General features: G+C 46.1%; 1 pseudogene across 1 annotated transcript; it reads left to right on the top strand.

Moving 5' to 3' along the window:
• The first annotated feature begins 21,619 nt into the window (after positions 1–21,619).
• Positions 21,620–22,302, top strand: LOC311599129 (aquaporin-3-like; annotated as a pseudogene). The gene has a single exon. The product of its transcript is annotated as an aquaporin-3-like (transcript).
• The last annotated feature ends 1,199 nt before the right edge of the window (positions 22,303–23,501 follow it).

Raw genomic sequence — 23,501 nt, 5'->3', positions numbered from 1 at the left:
TCCTATCTCCTTAGGCCATGCTTAATTTCCAAATGAAAAAACAATACTAGGTCATAATTATGCATAACATGATATAACTATCCCACATACAACCACAAACACATTATGTATTTTACAATAGGTGGCCTTGTCCCTTGAGGGACATTCATTTGGCATCTCAAAATTTGAATATGATAACCACTGATATTCTCTCAATTGATGCTGCATTAGATGACAAAGACACTGACCAAAGAAGACACAAATATTTGCCCAAACACGTTCTTGAGAAAATACGACAGAAGCATTCGTGTCAATGATAATCCTCAATTCTGCAGCTGGTCACATGACTTTAGCTGTTATTTATAACCACCTTTCTCTACTGCACATTCTACGTTCTTCCACCCTCAGCAAGCACTGCACCTGGTCTTGGCTCTTTATGTGGAGGGGTGACCCATCCCCTCACTCCTGACGGGTCTGTGCCCCTTGTCATCCTGCCTGGGTTAGGCTGTGGTAGTTTCCCATTGCCTTTAATCACAGGAGATGGTAGCACCAGGAGACGCCCTAAAGGATCTCCTGCATCCAGACATGATCCTTCTTACCTCCTTTGTGGAGAAGCAACCCCAACTTCCCTCGGCAATCTGGGTCAATCTCCCTCCTAACACTGTTAATTCCTTTCTGGGCCTGTTAGCTTAAGGGCATCAGAAGCCCAAAGCGACAAGAGGGACGTGTGAGCTTCCAGTTCAATGGGTGTTTGTTGTGGTTGCTCGCAGGAGCATTCACTCCTCCCTCTGGTACTAGCAGAACTTAAGGTCAGAGAAACAAGAAGCAAAAAATTTCCTTGTGGGTCACTATGGGTGGTAGAGAGTGGAACTGTTCCTTTTTTCCACCCCTCAAGTCATGGGCTCTTGTGGATCCTGGCTATGAAAGAGACTGCCATACACTGACTCAAAGCACACAGTGCCTTCTGGAATACCTTACCCCAGCCCTCCAGGCTGCTGCCATCTAATTGGATCTGTAACTGTGTCATCAAAAGACCATTCCATCACTCTCTCTGGGCAGGAGCTTCAGGATGGTGAGGACGTGGTAAGGCCATCAGATTCCATGATCGTGGGTCCACTGTAGCTCTTCTCTGGCTGTGAAGTGAGTTCCTTGGTCAGAAGCAATACTGTGTGGAATAAATATCATGTCGTGGATAAGGCATTCTGTATGGCCATGGGTGGTGGCTTTAGCAGAAGCATTACACGCAGGAAAGGCAAATCCATAACCAGAATAAGTTCTACTCCAGTAAGGACAAAGCATTGTCTTTTCCATGGGGGAAATGGTCTAATGTAGTCACCTTCTGGTCACCCCAGAGAATGATGTCATACTGGAAGTTAAGTGCTGATCTCTGCTGTTGGCTGACCTGCTGCTCGGTAGCAGCTGTAGCCAGGTCAGCCCTAGTGAGTTGAAGTCCGTGTTGTCAAGCCCACGCATAACCTCCGTCTCTGTTACCATGGTCATTTTGTTCATGGGCCTATTTGTTGTAGCACCCTGGGTTTTGTTGTAACACCCTGGGTGGCCCTTCAGCCATAAAAATAAAGACACCGAGACGTTATAAAATTTCAAAGCTTAGGCCTTAGCTGGGCAGACTCTCAACTAACCATTTAATAACCCGACCGCCTAGCCCCACCCATCAAGCCACGTGGCCTATGGTCACATGCATCTCCTCTCATGTCTCCTGCTGAAAGGACTTTCCTCTTTTCTTCCCAGAGTTCCTTTCTCCCAGGAAGTCCTGCTTTCATTTCTCTCTCTGACCAACTATAGGCTGTCAGCAACTTTTACTATCCAACCAGGGGGTAATTTGGGAGGCAAGGTTTACCCAATATTACTTTGGATACAGTTTTACCTTGGATACAAGAGAGTTTGCTCATAGGACAATAAGGATCTTGGGGGGCAAGCAATTAACACTGAATACATAGTAGCTCCAGATCAACTCCAACATTTCCCCCTTTTTGCCTAATAAAGGGTTCTTTTTCTTTTAATAATAACTAGTACAACAGTAAATATGAAACAATTATGATAACTATAAGGTATATTATACACTCCCAATGTCCAGTCTACATGTATTTGGCAACTTAGGAAAAATATTCTATTATTTATCTTATTTTGATGAGTTTAAAGTTCTGTACCTAACTCAATTTCTATCCTAATTTGTGTTACCAACTTAACATCTTCTTAAACTTAAAACATCTTTTAAAATCCTAAACAATTTAAGTCTATCTGTGAGACTGTAACTATTGTCTTCAACCCCATCAGACACTTGAGAAGGAATAAAATTATTACCTGAGTAAGCAGAAAGTGCAGGCAAGCAGCTTCCAAAGCTATAGATGACAGAGGCAGTTTGATGTCAGGTCAGTCACCCAGTATTTTCCTGTAACACTGGAGCATCGTTTTCAGCCTTCTGGACCAGTAGGCCTGACAGCTATTTTTGTGAGGCAGGAAATATGAAGGACATCTTACCTTGTCTTGGCAGAACTAGCCAGTCATCTTTGCCTGCATCTAAGTCTTGTCCATTTCGGACAGAATTCTGTGTGCAGAGGGAATAGGGGATTTTCTTTGCCCAGTAGAAACCATTTCCTAATGGAGATTTTTTTTCTTTTTTTTAATGGAGATTTTTTTGATGCTCATCATCTTCTTCCAAGTTGAACGGGGTGCTGCTAGGAGCTGAAATGTCTCAAGTCAAAAAAGCATTAAATTGTGCGGGCGTGGTGGCGCACGCCTTTAATCCCAGCACTCGGGAGGCAGAGGCAGGCAGATCGCTGTGGGTTCGAGGCCAGCCTGGTCTACAAAGTGAGTCCAGGACAGCCAAGGCTATATAGAGAAATCCTGTCTCAAACCCCCCCCCCAAAAGCATTAAATTAATTAAAAAAAAACTTTCACTGTCATATTCTGTAGGTCTCTGAGATTTTTAAAGACCGTCTGTCTATCTGTCTATCTATAGCACATCTGAATAGGCAAACATTGTTTGTTTCTAACTATTTACTGTCTGTCTAAACTAGGATGTATATTTTTGTGACAATCTAGTATCCGGCATGACAATGAGCTCGATTGACTGGCTACTAACTTGAATTACTTAATTATCTAAATAGATTATAAAAGTAGCTATATAAAGGACTAGAAGGAAACATTGCATCTTTAAATGAGTTACATAGGTATAATATCTTATACAAGAGTTGAAATATACATTATGGAGCCAGGCGTGGTGGCCCACACTTTTAATCCCAGCACTTGGGAGGCAGAGGCAAGTGGATCTCTGAGTTTGGGGCCAGCCTGGTCTACTAAGTGAATTCAGGAGACAGCCAAGGCTACACAGAGAAACCCTGTTTCAAAAATCAACAACAAAAAAGTATATATATATAATATGCATTATGTCGTAACGACCTTAATTTTTGTATCAATATACAAAGATGTATTCCAATGAAAACCGTAGACCTGTAGTAATATACAATAATCTATATTAATGTAAGCAAAATTAATCTTATTTGATAATGACAGTAGCTTTAAGTTGAAGAGTAGATTCAATAATATATCATTATCCTATTTTCCTATATTATTCCTATATGATATTCCTATGTTTCCCCCTTTTCTTCTCAATCCCTTTCCCTTTCCCTAAGAAAGAAAGTAGAAAGGAGGATAGAGAATGGTGGCACCCAGAGGAAGGATAGCAGGCTACCAAGAAGAGACTTGATACCCTATGAGCATATAAAGGGGGAGGGAAGTAAGGGGAAAATAGGAGGGGGAGGAATGGGAGGATACAAGGGATGGGATAACCATTGAGATGTAACAAGAATAAATTAATAAAATAAATAAATAAATAAAAGGCTTATAGATAAAAAAAAGGATAGAGAAAAGGAAAGACAGAAATCTAAGTTTCTAAACCTTGTTTTGTTTTGTTTCTCATCAAGACTGTTTAATAACCTGTAACTAACTCTCTTAAATGGTGACAGACGCACCCATTGCCCAACAGAATAACCAAAACCCACCTACCTCAACCTAAGGGACTGGGACGTCATTCTTCTTAAGACTGCTCCCTGCGAGCAGGGCGTGGTGGCGCACGCCTTTAATCCCAGCACTCAGGAGGCAGAGGCAGGCGGATCGTTGTGAGTTCGAGGCCAGCCTGATCTACAAAGTGAGTCCAGGACAGCCAGGGCTACACAAAGAAACCCTGTCTTGAACCACCCCCCCCCCACAAAAAAAGATTGCTCCCTGCTGATTTGGGACATAGGATACCTTTTGGGGGGGCCCAAATAAAATAGGGAAAATGGTTAAGTAAACTAGCAGTAGCATTTGTTATCCAGTCTCTAAGGGTTGGGAAAAATGCAGGTTTAAACGAAGTCCTGTTTGGAACAGTCTGTGATGCGGGACGATTTGAGCTAGCTGCCTTGAAGCCGTCCTGGAAGCAAGTTTTCATGAATCAGCAATGGGAGCAGTGTGATGCTGGATTGTACGGGATGCTGAAATGATGTGCTTTAGCGTTTCAGCATCCTGGTGGATGAGTCTTGTCAAAGTCGCTCGTACTGCATCGATGTTCAGTCCTTTTGTTCTGTAAATATATAAACTCTCATAAGCAATATATAGTTCTATAATAACTTAAGTATGGAATGCAAAGTACACACAGATCAATTAGAGATGACTCTTTGTTCTTTGTTTGAGTGGGAGAAAGACATCTGTCTCTCTCTATAAGCTAGTTTGGTCAGGGACCAAACTGTAATATAAAATTTTATTTATATCATATAAAGGAATGCCATAATAAGTCTTGAGGATTAGGTGTCCAACAAGAATTTTTGGATATGTATAGAGATTTATGGGTTTTCTTTTGGGTTTTTTGTTTGTTTGTTTGTTTTTTTTGAGACAGGGTTTCTCTGTGTAGCCCTGGCTGTCCTGGACTCCCTTTGTAGACCAGGCTGGCCTCGAACTCATATCCATCCACCTGCCTCTGCCTCCGAGTACTGGGATCAAAGGCATGTGCCACCACTCCTGGCTAGACATTTATGTATTTAGCATCTTAAAGAGCTATTCTCAATAGAGGGACCAGCATATACATCACCTGTTTTGGTCTTGATTTGTTTCTTCTTGTGTGTGTCCAAGATCTTCAGGGGGTCGGCGTCTGTCATATCTGATTTTTATCAGTTTGAATGGAAGACATAGCTTTTCCTTTCCTGTTGGAACAAGTGTAAAATCTCCCCAAAGCAAGCATATCTCCTTTCTTCCACTCTGAGATATATATGTGTGTGTGTGTGTGTGTGTGTGTGTGTGTGTGTGTGTGTGTATGCATAATCAGTATCTATCTGTCTATAATTGCTTGACCTGTAGGATTGTAAGTTATATCTGGGACACTTTACACACTATAATGTTCAATATTGTATTCCTCTATCCTTATTGAGACAAGATTACTCTGTGTAGCCCGGCAACCTTGAACTTACTCTGTAGATCAGGCTGGCCTCGAACTCACAAGGAACCTATGTGTCTCTGTCTCTGTCTTTGGGATCAAAGGCATATATTAATTATTGGATATATTTATCCTTCATTTTTCTTTTTTATTTTAACATCCTTCCCTGTATTCCACTTTATTTAAACTCCTTTCCATCTTTAATGCCCAAACACATTTTATTAAGATTTATTTATTTTTATTATATATACATTATTCTGTCTGCATATACACCTGCATGCCAGAAGAGGGGATCAGATCACATTACAGATGGCTGTGAGCCACCATGTGGTTGCTGGGAATTGAACTCAGGACCTTTGGAAGAGCAGGCGGAGCTCTTAACCCTTGAGCCATCTCTCCAGCGCCCCCAAACACATTTTTAAGTATATTGTACCTGTTTAGAAGTTTGGGTCTTAGGCCAGGTGTGGTGGCGCACGCCTGTAATCCCAGCACTCCAGAGGCAGTGGCAGGAGGATCTTTGTGAGTTCGAGGCCAGCCTGGACTACAAAGCTAGTCTAAGACAGCCAAGGCTACACAGAGAAACTCTGTCTTGAAAAACCAAAAACCAAAACAAAACAAAACCAAAAACCAAAAACCTCAAAACCTTTAAAAAATCTCCTATGGGGCTGGGGACACAGCTCTTCCAGAGGAGCCAGGTTCAATTCCCAGCACCCACATGGCAGCTAACAACTGTCTGTAACGCAAATCCTAGTGGATCCGACTCCCTCACACAGACATATATGTAGGCCAAACACCAAATGTACATACAAATAAATACATTTTTAAAAACCTCCTATGTTGGACTGGAGAGATGGCTTGGAGGTTAAGGGCACTGGCTGTTCTTCCAAAGATCATGAGTTCAGTTCCCAGCAACCACGTGGTGGCTCACAACCATCTATAGTGAGATCTGGTGCCCTCTTCTGGCCTGATGGCTCACATGCAGGCAGAATACTCTGTAAATAATAATAAATAAATAAATCTTTTAAAAAAATCCTATGTTTTAGTAATGTCAAACAATAAAAGATTCTTTCCTCACTATTAGGGAAAAACAAACAAAATCAAACTAAAAACAAGCAAAGAAACAAGAAAAATTTCAGTTTGGGGCCCAGTTGTTTTAGCCCATGCTGTAGCAGAAAAGCCCTGCCTATTAGTCCCTGGAATTTAGATGTTGCTGCACTGCGTTGGTAGTACCCTGTGGTAGCAGTTCCAATCATGGGGTGACAGAGACAGACAGGTTCCTGGAGCTCATTGGTCAATGAGCCTAGCCTGGGAAGAGTTCCAGGTCAATGAAAGACACTGTCTTAAATAAAAAAAGAAGAAGAAGAAGAAGAAGAAGAAGAAGAAGAAGAGGCACCTGAAGACACTTTAGGTTGTTTTCTGGCATTTACTTACATGTGCACACATATGCTCGCTCACGTGCATACACATTTTGCTTAAGGACACACCCCTGACTCCAGTGTGAGGCTCCACCTGAGCCTGACCCCATCACTCCAATTCCTTGGGGGGTAAGACAGGAAGTAGAAACCCAGAGAAGGAAGTGGAACCTGAAGCTCCCCAGGGGGTGGGGGAGGGGGAGAGGGAGGGGGAGAGGGAGAGGGAGAGATTCCAGAGACGGTCTCCTCAAAGCTGCACTTCAGTGCCCTAAGCATTGCCCCACCCCACACCCCTGGGGGTAAAACTCTCCAGCTAGTGAGACAGCTGCACCCTCCTGCCTCCGCTTGGCAGCCTACTGGGTAATTGGTCCTGAGTGTCCCAGAAGTCCAAAGAAAGCCTGGGGAGAAGTGGCCCGCCAAGGAATGTTCTTAAGAATTGTCGGTATCAATGCCGTGGGTCGCAGTGGAGCTTTGCTCGGCTAGAGTAGAGATGGATCACCCCTCCCCGCCCCCCAGGGCTCAGAGTCAGGGTGGGGGTGAGGTAAGGAGACCCTTCACCCCACATCCCTGATTATGAGACCCAAAAAGCCAGCAGCAGGTGCTGCCCCCATCACACAAGACCACAGACTATACCCCCATTCCATTAAAGGTTACTGGTTTTCAAAGCTGGCCTGTCACAACCCTCATAGCTTGCCCTCATGTTCACGCCCAGCCCGACCCCACCCCACCTGGCCACGTAGGGAGCATTTGCCTAGCACTCTGAATTCAAACGGTTCTGGGAGACACTTTGCGGCGTGTTCACAGCCTCGCTGCCCAGCACAAGACCTAGATACGCTCTTAATGACCCCAATTCACAGGCTGAGGAGGCTTTTTCAGTTTTCAATTTTCTCTCCTTCTTCCTTCCTGAGTCAATACACCATCAGTGCTCCCTGCTATTTGCTAAAAGCCTGAGGCAGGCAACAGATTGGAGCTAGAATTTACTGATGCATTTTGTATTCATGGAAACCAAGGTTCACGATTGCCTTCTATTTATAGCAAGCAAGATTGGCTTTCCAGTTCTTATTTAATTCTAAAAAAAAAAAAAAAAAAAAAAAATCTACCGGTATTTAAAAACAAAACAAAAGCCACCAGAAGCAACATAGCAAGCCAGCCTCACTTCAGGTGGTGCAGCGGAGGCACAGGGAATAACAGCTGTCTGGAATTTGAGAGAATTTTCTAGAAGAAGCACATTGCCTCCTGCTCAGTGTCGTGGAGTGGAATTTATCTTGCTTCTTTTCCAAAATACCCCAAAGACCAGAGAACTTTCCTGTTGGCCCAGGATCAACTGGCAGAGACCCACTGGGATAAGGGAGCAATTAACAACGTGGGCATTGTTTTCAGGATCATTTCCTGCCTGCCGCTCCAATCCCTGGGAAGAAAAGACAAAACACATAAACAAAATCACCAGGACCCAGTCAGCGCTGGTGGGTGGAACAGTTCCACAGTTCAGGTCTCAAGATGCTTCAAGGGACAGTGATAAAGCAGGCAAGGTCTGGAGGAAGGGGGTGGGCGTGGCACGATAGAACATCAAGCTAGGAGCAGCCATGTTAGGGACCAGACTCCTGGCTCCAGGCCCTGTTCTGGACCTTGGGTGGCCTCATCTCTGGCCAACTCTTCCTAGGTAACTCAAAATATAAATAGCATGAAGCCACAACACATACCTAACGAGTACACCAAAACTAAGTGCCTTTTATGCCTCTGGTAAGTTTACTGATTGCAAAATACTAGATTAGAACTGTGCGAGTTGGGGCTGGAGAGATGGCGCAGTAATTGGGGACACTGACTGCTCTTGTAGAGGACCTGGGCTCAAATCCCAGCACCCACACGACAGCTCACAACTGTGTGTAACTCCAAGATATGACACTCTCACATAGACATGTATGCAGACAAAAACAACCAAACAAACACACCCCAAAACAAAACAAAAAAATCTAAAACCACGGGTTCATATAAAATAAAGGTAAATTAAAAAAAAAAAAAAAGACAGTGCGAGTCAACTTTTGTTTTCACCAATTGTGTTTGGTCGTTTTGGGACCTTAGTCCTTTTCCTAGCATACTGAAGACTTTAAAACTTCAAAATTTTATGTGTGTGTGTGTGTGTGTGCGCGCGCGCGTTCATGTATATGTGTATATTTGTGTATATGTAATACATGCTTGTGTGTGTTTTGTATGAATGCATGCATGTGCATGCATGTATGTGTATACACACACGTGTATATCTGTGTATGTATTATGTGTGTTCATGTATGTATATGCATGTGTGTTTGTTTGTATGCATGCATGTATGTGCATGCATTTATGTGTGTATGCCTCAGTGTGAATGTGAAGGTAAGAGGACAACTTGTAGGCCTGTGTGTATCTGTATGTACATGTATGTATGTGTGTGTATCTGTGTGTGTTATGTATGTGTGTGTTTGTATATATATGTGCATATATGCATGTGCATATGTGTGCATGTGTGTGTGTGCCTCAGTGTGAGTGTGGCGGTCAGAGGACAGCTTGTAGGAATCTGTTTCTCCTTCCATCGTGTGGGTTCTGAGGATTGAACGCAAGTCCTCAAGTTTGGCAGCACATGCCACTTGAGCCATCTTGCTCACTCTGGACACATCTTGGTTTTTTTAGAGTGACCACTAGTGGCTAGCTAAGGGTGGGTAGGGTGAAGGCAGGATAAGGCGTTGTGGGTTGGCCCAGCCCAAGGGCTGCTCTTGTGCCTAAGCAAGATCGGAATTCAGAAATGTCTGTCACCTGTCAGGGTCTCTCTGCTGTCAGGCTTCTGGCCAGTGAGTCAGGGACCTCGCCTGCTCCCTACCTCCAGCTGGAGTGTCAGGTTAGCAACTCAAGTTTACTCCCCACAACCCCCTGCAGTACTTACTGTCCCGGAGGTATGGGGAGATCCGGGTACAGAATGTGTTCCTTCACAGGTGGAGAAAATGGCTAAAGAATAAGGAATATTATGAAGGAGCTGGAGAGATGGCTGGGCAGTTAGGAGCACTTGCTGTCCTTGCAGAGGACCTGGGTTCTATTCCCAGTTCCCAGCTGGCAGCTCACAAATGACTGTAATAGCAATTCCAGGACATCTGCCGCCCCCTTCTGACCACATTAGGCATTGCACATACATGTTGCACTTAAATGAGGGCAAAGCATTCATATACTTACATTTAAGACAAATAAAATATTTGTAAATGAATAATGAACAGGGCTAAGGGAGGTATCTTGGCTGGTATCCAAGTGTAGCTCGGTTAGCTAGCATGTAGAAAGCCTTGGCCTCCATCTCCAGAACTGCATAAAAACAGACGGAGTGGTGCATGCCTGTAATCCCAGCACGCAAGAAACAGAAACAGGAGGATCAGAAGTTCAAATCCATCCTTGGCTACATAGTGAGTTTGAGAACACACTGGGAATACCTAAGACCTTATTAAAAGGGTCTGGGGACCAGGGTGATCGGTCATTCAGTATCTTAACACACACGCGTGGCAGTGGGAAACGTTTTAGACCAGCAGCAGGCAGGGCAAGGCCCCATACCTGTTCAACCTTGTATTGAGAAATCAGGAAATACAAGTTTACTGTTAACCTGTGTCTCCCTTAAAGGACTAAGCAAATGTGTGATTTAATTATGAACTTGACCTCATACACAGCAGGTGGCTAAGAAAACTGTCATCGATTCAGAAGGAATCTTTGTTGACTGCTGGAGGAGAGGCAGCAAGGTCTTAGGGGACCTGCCTGGGCACAGCAGGGCACGCAGCAAAAATGGTAACAGGGACTAGAGACTCAAGGTTTCAGGTGCATAATCCTTAAGGCCTGTCATGCACCCAGCTCCTCTCCTTCCTTGTTAACACTGAATGGACTGAGTCTATCACTCGTCCCCTGCCCATATCACAAGGAAAGAGCCACCAGGTAGAGGAAAATGCTAGTTGGCCTCTGGGGACAAGTGGCCATCCACCTGGACCTTATATAGGAAATCCTCTCAAGCCACGAGAACAAAGATTCTAAACAAAAGAAAGACCTGTATCAAATGTCTAACGGCTTTCCTGTCCATGGCAGCCCGCATCTCCCATCCGTGTAGTTGCCTTTTAAAAATTTATTTCTCCTTCTTCTTCTTCTTCTTCTTCTTCTTCTTCTTCTTCTTCTTCTTCTTCTTCTTCTTCTTCTTCTTCTTCTTCTTCTTCTGTTTTTCAAGACAGGGTTTCTCTGTATTATCTTGGTTGTACTGGACTTGCTTTGTGGATCATGCTGGCTGTGAACTCACAGTGATCCACCTGCCTCTGCCTCCCAAGTGCTGGGATTAAAGGCGTGTGTCACCACACCCAGCTAGCTCTCCCTCTCTCTCTCTCTCTCTCTCTCTCTCTCTCTTTGGTTTTCCAGACAGGATTTCTCTGTGGAGCCCTGGCTGTCCTGGACTTGCTTTGTAAACCAGGCTGGCCTTGAACTCACAGCGATCTGCCTACCTCTGCTGCCCAAGTGCTGGGATTAAAGGTGTGTTGCCACCATGCCCAGCTGCCATTTTCTTTCCAGGATTAAAAAAAAAATTATTATTATTATGTATACAGTGCTCTGCCTGCATGTACACCTGCAGGCCAGAAGAGGGCATCATATCACAGTATAGATGGTTGTGAGCCACCATGTAGTTGCTGAGAATTGAACTCAGGACCTCTGGAAGAGCAGTCAATGCTCTTAGCCTCCGAGCCATCTCTCCAGGCACCAAGTGTCAACTCTTTTCTTCTCCTCTTCTTCTCCTTCTCCATTGAGTCAGGTTGTTCTGTAATTCAAGTAGGCCTGGAATTTACTATGTAGTTGAGAATGACCAGGCTGACCTTGAACTCCCGACATTCCCTCCTCCTTTTCCTCCCAAATGCTGAGGTTACAGGCTTGTAGCATCACACCTGGACTCAGTCTTTACAATTGTCACCTAGACAAGTTCTAGTCTGGTATCAGAGATATGCAGAGAAGGCAGAAGCGCTGGACAGAGGTCATTTTAGCGGAGGCTGACCCACTGCTTCAGTGAAGGAATGATTGCCTGGTCAGCAAGCAGCTTTCTGTATCCAATCACATGTTGGTGTTTGGGGATAATGTTTTTCAGAAAGCCCCACTCAGGCTCTACTTTGACATGTTTTGACCAGCCCAGCTCTGAGGCCTGAACAATCCTCCCTGGCTCCCGCCCTTGGAATACAGTGTCCAGGCTCTGAAGTTGGCGGTCACATTATCATTTTTACTAATCTTTTAGGGCAGGTTACCATCTGCCTGCTCTCTCCTGGCAGAAGTCAGGCAATGCTGGGACAAGGATAGTATTATGGTGTGGAGCAACAACCAGAGCATCCTTAAATGGCTGTGAGCAGGGCGTCAGGCCCAGGTACATGTTTGTGTTTTTGTTTTTGGTTTTTTGTTTTCTGAGACAGGGTTTCTCTGTGTAGCCTTGTCTGTTCTGGACTCACTTTGTAGTCCAGGCTGGCCTCGAACTCACAGCGATCCGCCTGCCTTTGCCTCCCGAGTGCTGGGATTAAAGGCGTGTGCCACCACGCCCAGCAAAGCTATTTTTTTTTAAATTTGGCTTTTTCTCTAACATCAATGAGACTTCTTGTTTCTTTTTTTAAAAAACTATTTATTTATTAATTATACAGTGTTTTGCCTGCACGCAAAAAGAGGGCACCAGATCTCATTGTAGATGGTTGTGAGCCACCATGTGATTGCCAGGAACTGAACTCAGGACCTTTGGAAGAGCAGGCAGCAATCTTAACCACTGAGCCATCTCTCCAGCCCCAAGGCTATTTTTAAAAAAGATTTATTTGTTTATTTTTATGTATATGGGTGCTCTATCTGGATGTATGCCAAAAGAGGGCATCAGATTAAATTTTACAGATGGTTGTGAACCACCATGTGATTGTTGGGAACCTTCAGCCCTATTCTCTCCCCTGCTCATCGAATGGCTGTAAGCTGCTTTATTGACACAAAGGGGACAATTGGGGAGCAGAGTTTACACAACATTTAGTCAGGAAATTCTCAGAACAAAGCTTGCAACCAGACATGGGGGGGGGGGGAGGGTGTACAGAAACCAGCATTTAAACTACATGATAACTTTATGCCTACGGGTACCAACTCGTGAATCTGTGTCCATGGGGTCTCCCTCAGAAGAAGCACAGGGGTGAGTGGGATGAGGCTTCTCCTCCAGCCTCCAAAAAGAAAGAAATTGGATTGCTTGTGGGTCATTTTAAGAAGAAACAAAATAATGAATTTTAAAATTAGCACACAAAGTAACTGGTTTTCTTCTGGCATTCTCACACCTGCTTAGTTTTGGCTGCTCCTCCCATCTCTCCCTATTCCTGACTACCCCAAATAGTCTCCCTTATACTCCCTTATGACTTATGTTTTATTAACCTCCCCACCCCTCTCTCTGAAAGCTGATTTCCCCCCTATGGACTCTTTCCTAACTACACACACTCACTCACACATAAATGCATATATATATATAAAATTAGCACCTGGCAGCCACGTGTGGTGACACACGCCTTTAATCTCAGCAATCAGGAGACAGAGGCAGGAGGATCTCTGTTAGTTTGAGACCAGTCTGGTTTATATAGTGAGTTCCAGGACATCTAGAGCTATCTGGAGAGCCCTTGTCTGAAACAAACAAACAGACAAACAAACAAACAAACCCAAAAACAGCAACAAAATCAGCTGCTGAGCTCCACCTATGAGAACAGGCAGTGTTTGTCTTTTTAAACCTGAGTGATGCATCGCACTGAATTTCAAGTCCCATCCATTTTCCTGAAAATGTCATAACTTCATTTTCTTTTGTACAGCTGAATAAGATCCCACTGTGCGTCTGTACCATATTTCCATTATTTGTTCATTGACTGATGGACATCTATGCTGATTCCATCTCCTAGTTATTGTGAACAGAGCAACTATGAACACGGATGTGCAAGTGTCTCTGGGCAAGGATGTAGTCCTTTGAGCATATTCTCAGGAGTAAAACAGATGGGTCATATGATAGTTTATATGTACATCTTTTCTTCCTTTTTCTCTTTTAAATACAGAAAATTCCACTTTAAGCCATATGTGGTGGCACATGCCTTTAATCTCAGCACTCAGTAGGTAGAGGCAGGCAGATCTCTGTGAGTTCCAGGTTAACCTGATCTACAAAGCGAGTTCCAGGACAGCCAGGGCTACACAAAGAAACCCTGTCTCAAAAAGAAAAGAAAAGAAATAAAGCCGGGCAGTGGTGGCGCACGCCTTTAATCCCAGCACTCGGGAGGCAGAGGCAGGCGGATCGCTGTGAGTTCGAGGCCAGCCTGGACTACAAAGCGAGTCCAGCACAGCCAAGACTACACAGAGACACCCTGTCTCAAAAAACAAACAAACAAAAAAGAAAGAAAGAAAGAAAGAAAAAGAGAAAAGAGAAAGAAGAAAGAAAAGAAAACTCCACTCTGGTTCCCATAATGTCTGTAGCAGTTTACACGTCACCAGCAGTGAATAAAGATTCCTCTTTCCCACATCCCTGTCAACATTTGTTATCATTTGTTTTTCTGGTGACAGCTATTCTGCCTGGGGAGAGAGATCCTGAAATCATATTTAATTTGCATTTCCCTGATGGCTAAGGATGTTGCACACTTAAAAAAAAATCTCCTGGCCATTCGTAGATCTTCTTTTGAGACCTTCTAGTTTCATTGACTCATGTATTGACTGGCAAGTTTGCTTATTATTTATTTATTTGTGTTTAATTTTGGGGGCTCTTAGGAAGAAGTGTGGCTTTTCCTGGGCAGGACCCTTTCTGGTCACATGAAACATTGAGGATGTGACGGAGATGCTAAGGAAGTTAACCTTGGCCAGCTTTCTCAGGCCTTAGATATGGAAACTGGAAAAGTGAAGGCGGAGCCAAGGTGCCTCAGTTTCCCCCTGTGCTCCCATCCCCTCAATCATAGTAGTGGATTCTACTTCCTCAGGTTTCCCTGGTTGAGCTGGGCTCTGGCACACAGGAGACCTTGACCTTTTAATCTTGTGAGCATCTTCTTAGCTCAGGCTCCAGTTGTAAACTTGGTTGGTACAACACCTATTTCTATCTGGGGACAAGTCTGGGTAGTTGCTGAACTTGTACACTTGGGCATGTCATGGCATGACAGCAAATGCACATCTTCATTGGAGAACAAAACAGGAATCGTTCATGACCTCAAGACTTTGGATGATTGAATCTAGCCTGGGCCGTCGCGTTCCGGTGCTAGTGCCTTTGGGAGCTGCCAGGTTGACGTTGCATAGCCCTGTACCTACCCATGGTTGACTGCACCAGGAGTGGAAATGTGACCCAATTGGGTCAGTCAGGTCTCTCTTCTAGGCCCTAGCATTGTGAGGCCTTGATGCTGTCACAGGGAGAACCCCAGGGAGGCCTTTGTTACACTGCAAAGCCAGAGAGCGCATGGTCTGGACTGGCGACTGTTCAAATTCTACCTTTCATGGGGCTCTGGATGTCGTGAGCAAACCACCAAACCCTTGTTAGTATTGATAGACAATAAAACACCGGGAGTGCCGGCTGCTAAATTGAAGGGTTCGCCTGTGCCCTGCGTTATTCCAAGGGACACAGAGGCACAGAGTAACCCACTTGCTCAAAGCTGTACAGCCAGTGGTGCCACCGTCTGAATCCACGTGGTTGTTCTGCAGATGCGAGCTGTGGCCGGTCTCCACAGCCTTTCGGTGGGAGAATTCTCAAGGCTCAGTTCCTCCAGTCCATCCCGGCTCACTCCAAGGCAGCTGAGATTGGAGGGTTAGCTGAGGAGGAGTCTCTCTACCAAGTCTGCCCAGACACTCCCACTTCCTGGCGATGGGGGAAGAGTTCAAAGTACCTCACTGCATCCGCTACCCTGAACAATCCCACCCCACAGGGGCCTGGGCTAGCCTTCCCTGTATAATCCAACCATCTTGGTTGCCCCGCCCCCTTCTTTCTACCTTTGGGCCTCTTGGCTGCTGTACCCAATTTCCCTCTCTTCCTTTTTCCTTTCTCCCCTCCTCTCCCTACACGGCTCAGGGTCAAGTCCACTCCGGACTCTCCCAGACGTCTCTGCCTCTGGCTATGCTCTCCCACATATCTATAATAAACTTTCTCTTCCATCATACCTAGGAGCAGTCGTGTCGTTTTCTTTTTCATTTAAAAGGGACCCTGGGTCAGTTGGGAGAGTAGCATTTGAGAACTTGACCCTTCACCTCTCGCGGCCATCCAAGTTCAGGGTCACTGACTGACACTACTTGGACAAAGTGGTGGGGATGTCTCGTGTCTGTTCCTTTTTTAAAATTTTTTTTAATTTCATGTATCCCCAGGTTGGGCCTTAAGCTCCAGAGGATGACCTTGAGTTCCTGATCCTCCTGCCTCTACTCCCTGACTGCTGAGTTTTCAGGCGTGTGCCACACAGTTTAGGCAATGCTAGGGCTCACTTGGTACGTGCTGGATCAGCACTCTGCCACCTCGCCTGTCTTAGCTAATGTTCTTTTGCTGTGAAGAGACGCCATGACCAAGGCAACTCATAGAAAAGAAGGCTTTTTGTTTGTCGGTTTGTTTTGTGTTCTGATTTTCAAGACAGGGTTGCTCTGTGTAGCTCTGGCTGTCACTCTGTAGACTAGGCTGGCCTGGAACTTGAAGATCCACTTGCCTCTGCCTTCCAAATCCTGGGATTAAAGGCTTGTGCAACCACTGCCCAGCAAAAGAAAGCTTTTAATCGTGTCTTGCTTGCAGTTTCAGGGGGTTAGTCCATTGTCAGCATGGCAGGAAGCAGGCGGGCGTGAAACTGAACTTTATTTACATCCTGATCTTCAAGCAGCAGGGAGGGAGGGAGGGAGAGAGAGAGAGAGAGAGAGAGAGAGAGAGAGAGAGAGAGAGAGAGAGAAACACTGGGCCTGGTGTGGGCTTTTGGAACCACGCCAGTGACACACCTCCTCTCTCAAGGCCACACCTCCTAATCCTTGCCAAACAGTTTCACTAACTGGGGACCAAGCACTCAAACATATGAACCTTTGTGGGGGCATTCTCATTCAAGCCACCACGACCCCATCTGAGCCCCGTGAGTAGATCCTTTTCTTTGGCACGAGGGCACCAAGGCCAGGGGCCTCCTAATGTAAGGACCAGACAAACTCCATTTTGAAGAAGAAACTCCATTTTGTGTTAAACCTAGCCAAGGGCTGAACTCAGATTCCAGAAAAACCACAAACTAGTCTAAACAGAAAAATATTCCCTAGCAACACAATCAGCTCACCTTGGGAAAGTCCAAACATACTCTCTGCTGGTCAAGCTGACCAGCATGTGGTCTGGCACATAGCAACAACCAATTAGGAGAAGCCAGGCCAAAGTTTCTAATGCCCCCATGACTGCTTCAACCAATCTTTTCTTTCTTTTTTTTTTTTTTTTTGGTTTTTTTGTTTGTTTGTTTTTTGTTTTTGAGACAGGTTGTCTCTGTGTAGCCTTGACTGACCTAGACTTGCTTTGTAGTCTAGGCTGGCCTCAAACTCACAGCAATCCACCTGCCTCTGCCTCCTGAGTGCTGGGATTAAAGGCATGTGCCACCACTGCCTTGTCAACCAATCTTTTCTATAGGCCAACTTGCCCCTACACCTATTACCCAACCATGAAACGCCAAGGCTTATAGCTCCCTGCTTGCAGCTTTTCTGCCCTAATGCCATCCAATCATATACTGTAAAACCCATTTCTTTGTCTAAAACCTATAAAAACCCCTCTCAATTGAGACTCGAGGCCACTTACCTGTATCTGCTGGGTCAGTACATTGGAGGGGTGGCCCTGGGGTTCGAACCTGCAATAAAGACTTCCTTGCCATTGCATTTGGACTTGGTTTTTGGGTGGTCTGTTTGGGGAGTTCCACAAAATTTAGGAGTAACACTAGGAGCTGCTGCTGGCTTGGCCTTCAAGCCTCTGTTTCATTATCTCTACAGTGGAGACCAGGAGGGCTACCAGAGGAGTAAATGGGATGCAGTGTCTGCATGAGCCTGGGAAGCATCCCATGACCCAATCCTTTTAAAGCTTTTCTTTATTGTATAAGTTAACATTGGAAAGACATTATCAAGGTGTTCAGTGGGATGCCTCGGTGTGATGAGGCTGCAGGCATTTCCACTTGATCTCTCCTTAAAATAACTGGTTTTGGGGTGTGATTGTTTTGGATGTATGCCTACACGTATGTGCAGAGGTCAGAAGATGGGGTCAGATCCCTTGCAACTACAGTTGTTTATGGCTGTGTGCCGTCATGTGGGGTGGAAGGAACTGAGCCTGGAGGACCTAAACAAATGCTCTTAGCAAACCGGTGGTGGTGCACTCCTTTAAGTGGGAGGCAGTGGCAGTCGGATCTCAAGGCCAGCCTGATCTAGAAAGTGAGTCCAGGACAGGCAAGGCTCCACAGAGAAACCCTGTCTCGGAAAAACAAACAAAAACCCAAATGCTCGTAAGTGCTGAGCCACCTCTCCAGGCCCAACCTAATCTTTTGTTTTGCATTTAAGCTTCCTTGCGTGGAGAGAGATGATTCACAAATTGTCTTAGTTGGAATTTCTATTGCTGTGGTCGAGAAAACACCACGAGCAAAAGCAGCTTGAGGAAGGAAGGGTTTATTTCAGATCATGTCTCAGTCCCAGGCTGTCATGAAGGGAAGTCGGGGCAGGAACTCAATGCAGGAACCAGGAAGTAGGAACTGAAGGAGAGGCCGTGGAGGGGTGCTGCTTACTAGCTTGCTCACCGTGACTTGTTCACCCTGCTTTGTCATGGCCCTCGGGGTCACCTGCCCAGGGCTGGCACCACTCACAGTGAGCTGGGCCCTCCCCCATCAAGGACCAATCAAGAAAATGTTCCCACAGGCTTGCTGGTAGGCCAGTCTTTTTGTTTGTTTGTTTTATTTTGTTTTGTTTTTCGAGACAGGGTTTCTCCATGTTATTTTGGTCATCCTGGACACTCGCTTTGTAGACCAGGCTGGCCTTGAACTCACAGCGATCCGCCTGCCTCTGCCTCCCAAGTGCTGGGATTAAAGGCGTGTGCCACCATGCCTGGGTGGCAGGCCAATCTTACAGAGGCATTTTCTCAATTAAGATTCCAGCTTCACGGGTATGTCTCTAGCTTGTGTCAAATTAAAAGCCAGAAAGCACATATGTTTAAAAAAAACGTTGAGGCTGGGTGGTGGTGACACATGTCTTCATTCCTGCACTTGGGAGAGAGAGGCTGGCGGATATCTGAGTTTGAGTTCAGCCTGGTCTTCAGAACGAGTTCTAGGACAGCAAGAGCTACACAGAGAAACCTTGTCTCGAAAAACAAACAAACAAAACAAAACAAAAACATTGAGATTTACACATATAAAATATGGCTATTATTACTTTGGGTATGTTAAGGCAGGGTCTCACGTATCTCGGGGTATCCTCGAACTCACTATGCAACAGAGGATAGCTTTTAACTCTGAATTCTTCTGCCTCTAGCCCAAGTCCTGGGATTATAGGTGTGCACCACCACAGCTGGCTTATGCGGTGCTGGGGTTTGAACCCAGGACTTTGTGTAAGCTGAGTAAGCTCTCTACCAACTGAGCCACATCCCAGCTCTCTGTTTTGGATTTGTTTTATTTACTTTTGATACAAGATCTCACACTGTGGCCTGGAAGTCACTGTGTACAGCAGTCTGCTTTAGGAACTTGTGGCAATCCTTCTGCATCAGCCTCTCGAGTGCTGGGATTACGGGCCTGAGCCACCACACACTGTTTTAATATTATTTACCTTAAAGTAATTTGCCTTGGCAAATATAGAACCTCATAGAAACAAGAGAGTGGAGGGCTCTCTAAATGCTGAAGCCACTGTGTGTGGGCGTCGGTGAGCTGCCTCCCCAGCACCCACTTTTCTCTTCCCTTTTGGGGGAAGATGTGTGGTAGGATCCACCCGTCTCCATGGGTGGGCCTGCACTGGCTGACATCAGTCGCTGTGGTGACTGGTTTAGGAAGCCATGATGGAGGTCAGCCCACAAGACTCCCTGAGTCCAAACTTGTAAATTTTTTTTTAAGGCAATAGGTTTCCTTTCTTTTCTCCTTCCATCCTGTCTGTCTTAAATGTATTTATTTATTTTTATTGTGTATGGATGATAAGCGTGCTTACAAGGGCATGAGCTTGCCATGCACTCTGGAATGGTCGGAGGACAATATCATGAAGTCGCTTTTCTCCTTTTATTTTTTATAGGCTGCAGTAGAATTAGCATCAGGCTTGCTCTTGCGCTGCGAATGCTTTGCCTGGTGAGCCTCATTCCTTCCTTCCCTCCCCTTCCCTTCCCTTCCCCTCCCCTCTCTTCCCCTCCCTTCCTTCTTCCTTTCTCTTATTTAATTACTTATTTTTGAGACAGACTTTTTCTGTGTAGCCCTGGCTCTCTTGGAACTCTATCTGTAGACCAGGCTGGCCTTGAACTCACAGAGATCTGCCTGCTTCTTCCTCCCAGGTAGTAAAATTAAAGACATAAGCCACTGTCCTGCCTCTTTTTTCTCCTTCTTCTTCTCCTCCTCCTTCTCCCCGCCTCCCTCTCCTCCTCCTCCCCACTCCTCCTCCCCTTCCTCCTCCTCCTTTGAATGTGTGGTGTTCAAGTCTATATGTATGCACGGCTATTTTGTGAATGGGCACACATGTGTACAGGTGTGTGAGTATGTGTTATGTGTGAGTGCATGGGGGAGGCCAGAGGTTGACTTTGGGTGACTTTCCCCCTCCACTCTGCACTTTGTTTACTGCAGCTGAACTTAGCCCCCACTGCTTTATCCCCTGAGCCCCACTCCTCTTTTTGATATATTGAGGGTTGACTTCCATATATCCTCGGGGGGGGGTCTCATCTGGTTGGAAGCAGAGGGAGAAATAGGAAAAGAGAAAAACTGGGTCCTGCTACCATCAAGTGACTCCATTTTACTGAGCAGAGAGATTCTTTAGTTTTTAAACCAGCTTGAGGAGTTGGATCTTTGTTACTTAGGACAACTCCCTGCTACAGAAACTGGGAACAGAAACAGGATGCCGCACACTGCAGGCTCTGCCATGTGGACCTTTCAGAGCTGAGGGGGCGGGGGCAAGAAGGTGAGCCAGAGTTGGGAAGTCAGCGTTCCCACCCAGCTGGCAGTGAAGGCACTGGCTACCCCTACAGCCTGATGACTGTGGGAGTCAAAGTTGCACCTACAAAGATGCCGCCTCGCGCCCCCCCCCCCCCCCCCCGCAGGCTTGTGGCAACTTCAGAATTTTGGAGTGGTCAGCCACTTTTTTCCCCTGCTCACTGGTAACTGCCTGAAAAAAAAAAAAGAGAGAGAGAGACATGCTGTCTTTGATCTGGGCCTGTGTGGATGGGAAGGGAAGTGGGCTTTGCTAAGGGGGAAGGCGAGGGCAGCAAGCCAGCCCCAAAGCTGAATTCACTACCTCATACTATATTTAGAAGCAAAAGCTGGGAAGTAGGAGACTTAGCACATCAAACTAAAAATCTAGGTTCCTCCCAACCACATCCAGTTAAGCCTTTGTCTAACTGGGTGTGGAGAACCAAGTGCTTCTCTTGTTCCCACTGAGATGTGGACCATGGGCCGGAGGCCAATTAGCGGTGCCCTGCCATGGCTTTGACCTGCCGTGCTAGAGGCCACTGGTGATCATCCACTAATGAGCCTAAGTCATTTCCTTTGGAAATAATTTCTTAAAGATTTATTCTCTACGGCGCTCTCCACTAGCCACATCATGCATGCGTGCCAGACGGTGCTACCTTGCCAAGGGTCGACAGAAGGAGTCAATGAACCATTGCAGGAAGATGCTCTGTATCCCCTACCGGCTGCTTCACTAGGCGCTGGTGGAGTGCCTGGGGACCCTCATCCTTGTGATGTTTGGCTGTGGCTCTGTGGCTCAAGTGGTGCTCAGCCAGGGCACCCATGGTGGCTTCCTCACCATCTACTTGGCTTTTGGCTTCGCTGTCACCCTTGCCGTCTTGGTGGCTGGCTAAGTGTCTGGAGCCCACTTGACCCCTGATGTGGCCTTTGTCATCTGTTTCCTGGCACCTAAGTCCAGGATCATGCTGCCCATCTACACACTGCCACTTTACCCCTCTGGACACTTGGACATAGTCAATGGCTTCTTTGATCAGTTGCTAGGTACAGCCTCCCTCATTGTGTGTGTCCCCATGGCCTGGAGGCCTTCACCATGGGCCTTGTGGGCCTGGTCATTGGAACCTCCATGGACTTCAGCTCTGGCTATGCTGTCAACCCTGGCCATGACTTTAGCCCTCGTCTTTTCACTGCCCTGGCTGGCTAGGGCTCAGAAGTCTTCACGACTGGCTGTCACTGGTGATGGGTACCCATTGTCTCTTCACTCCTGGGCTCCATCGCTGGTGTCTCTGTATACCAGCTCATGATTGGCTGCCACCTGGAGCAGGCCCCGCCCTCTACTGAGGCAGAGAGTGTGAAGCTAGCCCCCACAAAGCACAGGGAGCAGATCTGAGTGGGCAGCGGCCATCCCCCACTGACCGTGAGGGGGCCACGCTCTAAAAGCCCCCTTGTGATGCTTCTCACAGGGAAGCTAAGAAGCTCCCTGTATCCACACCCCCCCCCACACACACCCCCCCCCCGCCGCTTCATGGTGCCTCCAGAATTTCTACTGACCTCTGCCCAATAGGGTTAGGTTCCCACCCTTAAGCCAAGTTATGATAGCAAATAGGACCTACCATCCTTTTGTCTCTCAAAAGGAAGAGAATGTGCAGAGAGAGAGGGAGTGAGAATGTATGCGTGCATGCATGTGTGTGTGTGTGTGCGTGTGTGTGTGTGCGTGTGTGTGCGTGTGTGTGTGTGTGTGTGTGTGTGCGCGCGCGCGCGTGTGTACATGTGGTGCTTTTTCCCAGGCATTCAGGGCAAGGAACCAAGTTTTCAAAACAGATGGAAGCAGTTCAAGGGAGCCCAGGGGAAGGGAGGTGAGTGAGGAAAGTGCCAGAGTGTGTATGCGTCAGGGATTCCACACGGAGGTGGACCCCGAAGCACGTTTCTGAGCATGTGTGTGTCTGTTCTTATTAGAAGTGGATTTCTAGGCCTGGGGAAGGAAAGGGATAAGAGGGGTGCAGCTCATATCTGGAGCTATGATCCTTGAGTAGGGGCTGTCTAGTATGTTTCTGTTATAAGACAGACACCAGGAAGGGGGGAAGAAGTCCAGGTCATAAGTTTCATATTTTCCATTTTTAAAAATGATACATACATATGTTACAGTCTTAGGAATAGGGGTAGGGAAACCTTTTTTTTAATTTTTTGGTTTTTCGAGACAGGGTTTCTCTGTGTAGCTTTGGTTATCCTGGACTCTCTGTGTAGACCAGGCTGGTCTCGAACTCACAGGGATCCATCCACCTGCCTCTGCCTCCCGAGTGCTGAGATTAAAGGCATGCGCCCCCACCACCTGGTTTGGGAAAACCCACTTTTAAAAAGTGGTTTCCTTCCTTTAATCCTCCAATAAACAATGTGCTGTTGCTTTTTATATATAAAAAGAGTAAAATGTATGCATAAAACAAAAAGTAAGTATTTACACACACTCTCTCTCTCTCTCTCTCTCTCCCCCCCCCCCCCCCCCGTGTATCTGTGTATGTGTGCATGCGAGCCTAGTGGAATGCGTGTGTCCACATAGGTGCAGATGCCTGCAGAGGACAGAATAGGGTGTCA

Source organism: Acomys minous, assembly GCF_964271855.1.
Source record: "Acomys minous genome assembly, chromosome: 6".
NCBI lineage: Eukaryota > Metazoa > Chordata > Mammalia > Rodentia > Muridae > Acomys > Acomys minous.
This window is presented reverse-complemented; position numbering and strand designations above follow the sequence as displayed.